This window comes from Squalius cephalus (assembly GCF_949319135.1).
Source record: "Squalius cephalus genome assembly, chromosome: 8".
Classification (NCBI taxonomy): domain Eukaryota; kingdom Metazoa; phylum Chordata; class Actinopteri; order Cypriniformes; family Leuciscidae; genus Squalius; species Squalius cephalus.
In genome coordinates, this window is record NC_137129.1 from 2,596,631 (window position 1) to 2,604,506 (window position 7,876).

The following is a 7,876-nucleotide window of genomic DNA, read 5'->3' on the forward strand; positions in this document are numbered from 1 at the left end:
ATGTGAGTACGCACGCACGCACACACACACACACACTATCTTTCAAATCTGCCGGCACTCGCGAGCTCGCGAGTAATCTCCCCCTCGCATTCGTCACGGTGTCACTGAGTGAAAAACGCAAAAGGCGAAGCTTGAATTTACAGGTATGTCCCTCTTTGGCTAATGTAGTTTCAAGATGGAGGGGCAACATGGCGACCGGCATTCGAACCCCTCACCCGTATGTACTTTCAATGGCAGATTATAAACTTAAGAGAATACTTTATTACTTGAAAGAAGTAAATATACATTAATGAGCACATATATTTTTGAAAGAACTAAGTGTTTTTTGCTAAGAATCAACTAAAAAAGTTACACAGTGTAGCTTTAAAGGAGATTTTCTCAATTTGTCGATTTTTTTGCATCCTCAGATTCCAGATTTTCAATAGTTGTATCTCGACCAAATATTGTTCTATCCTAACAAACCACACATCAATGGAAAGCTTATTTATTCAGCTTTCAGATGATGCATAAATCCCAATTTCATAAAATTGACCCATGTGACTGGTTTAGTGGTCCAGACTGGTTTTATGAGTTCACTAAACTCAAATGGCCTCCAAAGTGACCAGATCTCAATCCAATAGAGCAGCTTTTGGGATGTGCTGGAACGGGAGATCTGCATCTGACAAATCTGGAGACACTGAGTGATGCTTTCATGTCAATATGGACCGAAATCTCTGAAGAGTGTTTCCAGCACCTTTAAAAGTCTCTTTCGTTCATCTTTCTCCAGCCTCACTGCAAATCATAGGATGCTGCTGTGAGGAGAGAGGAGTGAAGGCATGAGACGCAACAGAGCAAATGCCGACATAAATAGACCCATTTACTTCACCTCAGATACAGTGATCTTTTGTTTGTTGTTGGAAATCAGGGCAGAGAGAAGAAGAAACGTATAAGCCGCAGCAGAACAGGACGACCTATTTAAGTCTTTACAGTGAGCGAGGAAGAATTGTGTGTACTGTAAATGTGGTAGTGTGTTACGACTGAACTGTACAGGGTACAGTGTGACAGATGGGACCTGTGGACGAAAATACATGTGAACAGAACAGATGATGCATTAGTGTTTAACTAGTCACGCAGACAGAAATCATCTTGAAAATGAGCCCCAGATGAATATTTGAGGATGAAGTGATCATGTTATTATTTAATAAATGATTGGTGGATCTATACGGCATTGCAAGCTTGAAGTCTGTAGGACAATCCTTTATTATGGAGTTAATCTATGAGCGCTCTTCGTGTGTCGGTCAAAAATTACTGATTTATTTTATTTCATTTCAATGAAATTAATGTACTAGTTTGATTAATGTTTTTTATTTCATATTTAGTTTTATGGTAAATTATATTTACGCTGTATTTATAATCCATTTATAGCACAGACTTCAGTTTGATCTCTTTTCAAAGACGACGCTTGGCAGATTATTGCTGACGTAAAAAAAACGTAGTTACAGAATTTGACATTTATTGTTATGAAAAATGCACAAAAATACTATTTTACATTTTTATATGAAATATATATTTTCGAAAACACGTTTTACTCTAAAACTACTAGAAAATCAAAGTGATAACCTAAACAAGTTGATGACTATTTTGTTCAGGACCATTTAACCTGTTCAAATCATGTTCATGATTATTGTGTGTGTGTGTGTGTGTGTGTGTGTGTGTGTGTGTGTGTGTGTGTGTGTGTGTGTGTGTGTGTGTGTGTGTGTGTGTGTGTGTGTACACACAGCAAGTGCCAAACCCTTTACCAAGTTTCATACCATTCTGATGAAGAAAAAAAAAAAAAGTACAATTTTTCAGTCACAAATGACCGAAGAGCACCAGAGGGTTAAATGCATAAACTAGTCTAACTTCAGAGTGTGTGAGCATTATTGCCTTGGGTCATCCTCTTGTCGAAACAGAAGTTGAGCATGTCAGCGTCGTCGGAAAGCCTTCCCGTGGTGTTATCAGACCTCATCTCTGCTGAACTACAAAGGGAAGCGCTGTCAGGTTTCGGTGGAGCTGCACAATCTCAGGGTTGTTTCAGAATCTGGTGAGTTGTGCTCTGATTCAATAACACTGGGAAGAACTCATTATGAATGCATAGGTTGCCTCCAGCTTCTGTTACTCTTGAGCTTTCCAGGATTCCTGGCGCTCCGTTATTCTTCCTCTCTCTCACACCATTCTCATGGGATGCATTTGAATCCGATCTATCTTTCAGAGACGAGAAACCACCTAATGCCATCTTTGCCCCATTCAATGTGCCATACATGTGCCCCATTCATCAAGGAAAGGTTGCGTCGATGGACATCCGGTTCATTTGTTTGGGTGCTCAAATATCTCATAAAGGCATTCTTGGTCCAGACTACAGCGAATGGAGAGAATAGAGCGAGTCCTCGGTGCAATTCTCCCACTGTCACATTCCTGTGATAATTAATCAGAGAGAAGAAAAGGGGAATATCGTTTTTTATTTGTATGATCCTCAGCTCTGGTTCAGTTAAAGGGTATCCTTTGAATTATTGTTATACTGTGATATTGTTCTAGTCTCAGACATCCAGTGTCAAAGTTGGCAGCTTCATTTTCAGAAGAAATATCTTGTTTGATAGAAGTAAGAGTGCATGATACAAAATTACATTTAAAAGCCCCTTTTTCATCAGGAGTGTCGGAACACCATGGTACTGAATGGTTTCAGATCTTGGTATTTACATTCTGGCTTCTCAAGAATGCAATGCTGAATGTCCACAAATGTGTGTGAATCGACTGAAGCATATTTTGGGAACAAATTTGTGAGCTAAACCTGATCGAATAATCTCCTAAAACCTTCTTTTGGGGATGTCCTTATTTGTAAGAAAATGAAGTAAATAAAGTTGTTGTTTTTTTGTAAGTTTTCTGTGGGTTGGGGTATCTTTGAGTATGTATATACCAAATTTTATTGGTACCATGGTATATCTTAAAATACTGTAGTATTACTATGGTACTGAATGATTCTGTCCTCATACCATGATATTTACATGTTATTTAATTTTGAATAATCACTTTAAAATCACGGTAGCAATTAGTGAAGATGTCTGTACTGTGCATAAATTTAATTATTTTTTTTTTCTGTGATGTTGATGGCCGTAGTGCAGCACCCTTTGTCTGGTTAGATGTTGAGATGGTTTTGTGTGTGTGTGTGTGTGTGTGTGTGTGTGTGTGTGTGTGTGTTTGTGTGTGTATGTACCTACTTAACTATATTTTGTGGACAAATTTGTACCCAGAAGTGACCAAAACCTGACAAAATCTCCAAAAACCTCCTTTAGGAACGTCCACATTTGTAAATCTGGTATAAAAATTAAATGTTTTTTAAAAATGAAAAAATGCATAAAGTTTTGGGTAGGTTTAGGGGTCAGGTTAGTGTGTGTGTGTGTGTGTGTGTGTGTGTGTGTGTGTGTGTGTGTGTGTGTGTGTGTGTGATGGGTAGGTTTAGTTAGTGTAAAAGCAAGGAGAGAATATACAGTTTGTACAGTATAAAAATGATTACGTCTATGGAATGTCTCCATTTAGATGTGTGTGTGTGTGTGTGTGTGTGTGTGTGTGTGTGTGTGTGTGTGTGTGTGTGTGTGTGTGTGTGTGTGTGTGTGTGTGTGTGTGTGTGTAAAATAGTATGCATACATGCGTGTGTGTGTGTGTGTGTGTGTGTGTGTGTGTGTGTGTGTGTGTGTGTGTGTGTGTATGCATACGTGTGTGTGTGTGTGTGTATGCATACATGCGTGTGTGTGTGTGTGTGTGTGTGTATGTGTGTGTGTGTTCCTCTGTGAGTCTAAATATGTACCTGTCTCCGTGCAGCATGTCAGCAGTCCTTGGCAAATTGAAGGAAAATTCCTGACCTTGATTTGCAACAAACAAACACAAAAAGCGAGCGTCTGTATGTTTGTGCTGAGCCTCCAGAGCCGCTCACTCCCCGTTCCTCAACATCAGCGTTCGGGATGTTCGGGATGGAGAGCTTGTGTTCGCCGCGCTGACAGCTTGTCAGGATACCCCATGATAATGAATTTCAAATGCTAGATATGCTCTCTGTACCCAGAAGCCAGTGTGTTCTCGGACTGCTTGTGCTCTCCGGGAGATGTGGATGCTTAATACAATCTATATCACAACGGGATTCACATACATAAGCTTTTTTATGGTGAATTCATGCTCATATTTCCGTCTGAATGTCACAGATGTCATATGTCAGTTATGTACTTTGCTTTTGGCTTTATTTTTCTCCTTGTCTTTCTCTCCTAAAGGTCAGATGAGCTTCTCTGAGATATTCTGACAGATTCTCTGCTACTGAATGCTGTCGATTCTCCACCATTTTGTGTTTTCTTTCTCTCCCTCTTTTTCCGGTCGGCTATCTTCTCGCACTCTGTATCTTTAACTGTCTTTTCCATCTGGACATTCTTTCTACACGTGGGCTTTGAGTGTGTACTTCCCATTTCTCCCCAGTGGACAGTTCTGTTGCTCAGACGTCGCTCTTTCTACTTTAAATGTGTGTCCATTTAGGGACTGATGTTGGGAAAAGTGGGTCACAATTTGGTTCACTTCTGGGGCCGGTTGCACCAGGTATTAATTTTACGCAGGACTTAAACACATTTTACGTTAAGCCTAGTCTTAAAACCGTGTCCATTTTACATTACATTTCTGCATTTGGCAGACGCTTTTATCCAAAGCGACTTGCATTGCATTTCAAGGTTCACATTTACATTTTTATCAGTTCTTGCTTTTCCTGGGAATCGAACCCATGACCTTGGCGTTGCAAGCGCCGACGCTCTCCTGTTTGAGGAGAAGGTTTACGGAGTACACCCGGTTTTAAGACTATAGGCTTGATGCAAAATGTGTTTTAAAGGGATAGTTCGGCCAAAAATGATATTAAACCAATGATTTACTCACCCTCAAGCCGTTTGAGATGCATATGTCAATCATTTTTCAGACGAACACATTTTCAGTTATTTTAGAAAATGTCTTAGATCTTTCAGTGGTTATAATGTGAAGTTATGGGGTCCACCTCCTTCAAGTCCCAAAATGTGCATGCATCCTTCACAAAAGTAATCCATCCGGCTCCAGGGGGATAAACGAAGGCCTTCTGAGGGTATAAACTTTATAAACGAAAATAACTACGTCCTACATCATACGCCAGCATCCATCTGCCGTGAACGCACGTCGACCGTTGCCGGAAGCCAGTTATTTTCGTTTATAAAGTTTTAAATATGTATATTTTTACGACAAAACCACACGGATTACCCTCAGAAGGCCTTCGTTTATCCCCCTGGAGCCGGATGGATTACTTTTGTGAAGGATGCATGCACATTTTTGGGACTTGAAGGAGGTGGACCCCATAACTTGACATTATAATCACTGAAAGATATAAGACATTTACTAAAATAACTGAAAATGTGTTCGTCTGAAAAATGACTGACATATGCATCTCGAACGGCTTGAGGGTGAGTAAATCATGGGTTAAATATCATTTTTGGCTGAACTATCCCTTTAAGTCCTGCGTAAAATTAATACCTGTTGCATCATCTTGGTGAAGCTCACGTCTGAGACTAAGGCCCTGTGCCAAATGGCACACTCTTCCTCTGAGTCCACACTTTGGTGACGTCATGTAGTGCAGACCTATAGGGCCCTTGGTGCGAGTCCACGAGGCGCATTGAGAGGTATTTTTGGGACAGACTCGATTGTTACGCCGGAAATAACGGTCTGGTTGATGTTGGACAGGAGAAATCACATTTTTGCATGTCAACTACACAGCCTAATTTTACAGTTCTATACTTTGATATTGTGCATGCCACCTGGGCATTAGACAATAGATACATCATGCTTATTTAAATGATGTATACAGTTGTACATAATAATACATAATGTTCCATTTGAACCAAGATTACAATTACACATAATGAAAATGTGCATGAGTTTCAGATGAATTTACAGGTTTCAATATTCATACTAAAGCCCTGATATTCGGTTCTATTTATTTAATGAATCATAATGCGATCGTATTATTCAACGCGCTATTATTATGTTTGAGACATCAACCACTGGTCGATGACCATAATGTTTGTGTAGGTAACAACTGGTAAAATGTACATCTAGGTCATAAAAACCGTAATATTTTCTCTTAGCCATGTCAACAATTGTCCGTGAGCGAAATCTCCTCCCATCCGTTGTCTGATTGGCCTTTCGCAAGGATTCCTGGGTAGTTAAAGTGTGTGGAGCCTGCATCTATGAGGAAGACCGCTTCAAGGGTACAAAGGGGGCGCTGCTGAGCACACTTCGGACTCGTAGACTCGGCGAGCACGCGCAATTTAAGTCCACGAGACCAAAAGTCCACATGAAGTGCGCCATTTGGGACAGGGCCTAGGCATGTTTTCCAACTTGTAGATCGTTGCTTTGTTCTGAAACAGACTTAATTTGTTGCATTTTCTTCTTTGTGGGTGTGTCTACTGCACACGTCCTGACCTATCACACAATTTCTGTGTGTAGTTATGTTGGAAATATTAAATATAAACATATATCTGGGATTATTAGCAGAAATCGTATACCATTGCTTGGAGGGACAGTATGCTTGGGAATAATATTTCACATCTTTAAGTCCATTCACAGCAAGCGATATAACCAGTGAATAATTTAAATTAAGTTACTGTACTTAAAAAAATATATAAATAACATAACAAAGAGGAATAACTGTTTTGCACATACCTTATAAAAGTAGAAATCTGTATTCAGACTTCAGAATTTGACATTTGCATTAGGCTTATACGTAGCTCGCTCTCACTATTAATAAGCAGGGACATTTCACGACCTTAAATAAATAACCATGCTGAGGACCAGGGCTTGGCATTAACACTCACCCTGCCAGATGTGTGTGTATTCCAGCAGTGGCGTGAAACACAGTCACTACTACATTTTATATGCAATATATACATTTTTCAATTGTGGTCTATTAAAAAGACATCTGAAATAATAAACTAAGTGCAATGTAGTGTTGACAATAATATTGATTTTTCGACACGTATCAATACTGAAATATCTGAAACGCTTCCAATACTTCCAATATATTCAGGATACCAGCGTCTCTTTCTCTCTCTCTCTTGTCTCTCCGACAGCGAGTGACACACAAACCCGCCTCCACTCACTCACTCGCTTCATTTGCTCCTTATGAATATTGTTGGTGTTACAGGGCTTGAATTTCGGTGTAGGATTGCGTGTATTGCGCATAATTTTACTCATTCCCGCAGATTTTGTGATTAGTGCGCGCACATAAAGCCGCCTCTCAGGACTAAAATAAGTTATTTTATGCTGCTTAAACACTCAAATACACACAAAATAATGTCAAAATGCCAGTCTTGGTGAGTATTCACATAAACACAGTTATGATAATATGAACGTAAACAGTTGAGAAAGAAAACGCATGTGTAACAGTGTAATGGATCCGTGCGTCAGCTCTTAAAGTGACAGCAGCCTAATATCCCTGCTGCCAAATTCTGAGATACTATTAAAAATATCTATATGGCAGTTTTTCCCCATGGTATAGATGTCAAAATTGTGGCCAGTGAAAATGCTGAGTGGCTTATAACTTTGGAGAACCACTAGCCAAATGTCAAGCCCTGATTAGGACGTTTGCATTGTGAGAATGCACAGGGAGTTCAGATATTAAAAACAAGACTAATTAGGTAACGTTAATGCATTGAAATCAGATTAGTTGGCTTCACTTACTTTTTGTAGTAAAGCCCAGCATAGATCTTACCTCCAACTTTTTCACATCCAGATGGTGCCTTTTATGCATGCCAGACAAATTCTTTACTCGAGACTCTATAAATCATTTCTTTATTGACCTCGCCGTGTCAGT

At 39.6% G+C, this 7,876-nt stretch overlaps 1 protein-coding gene across 3 annotated transcripts in view; it reads left to right on the plus strand.

The window, feature by feature from the left end:
• The window catches only part of samd12 (sterile alpha motif domain containing 12), a 120,250-nt gene that overhangs the window by 111,613 nt on the left and 761 nt on the right, over nucleotides 1–7,876 (plus strand). The window lies entirely within an intron of this gene.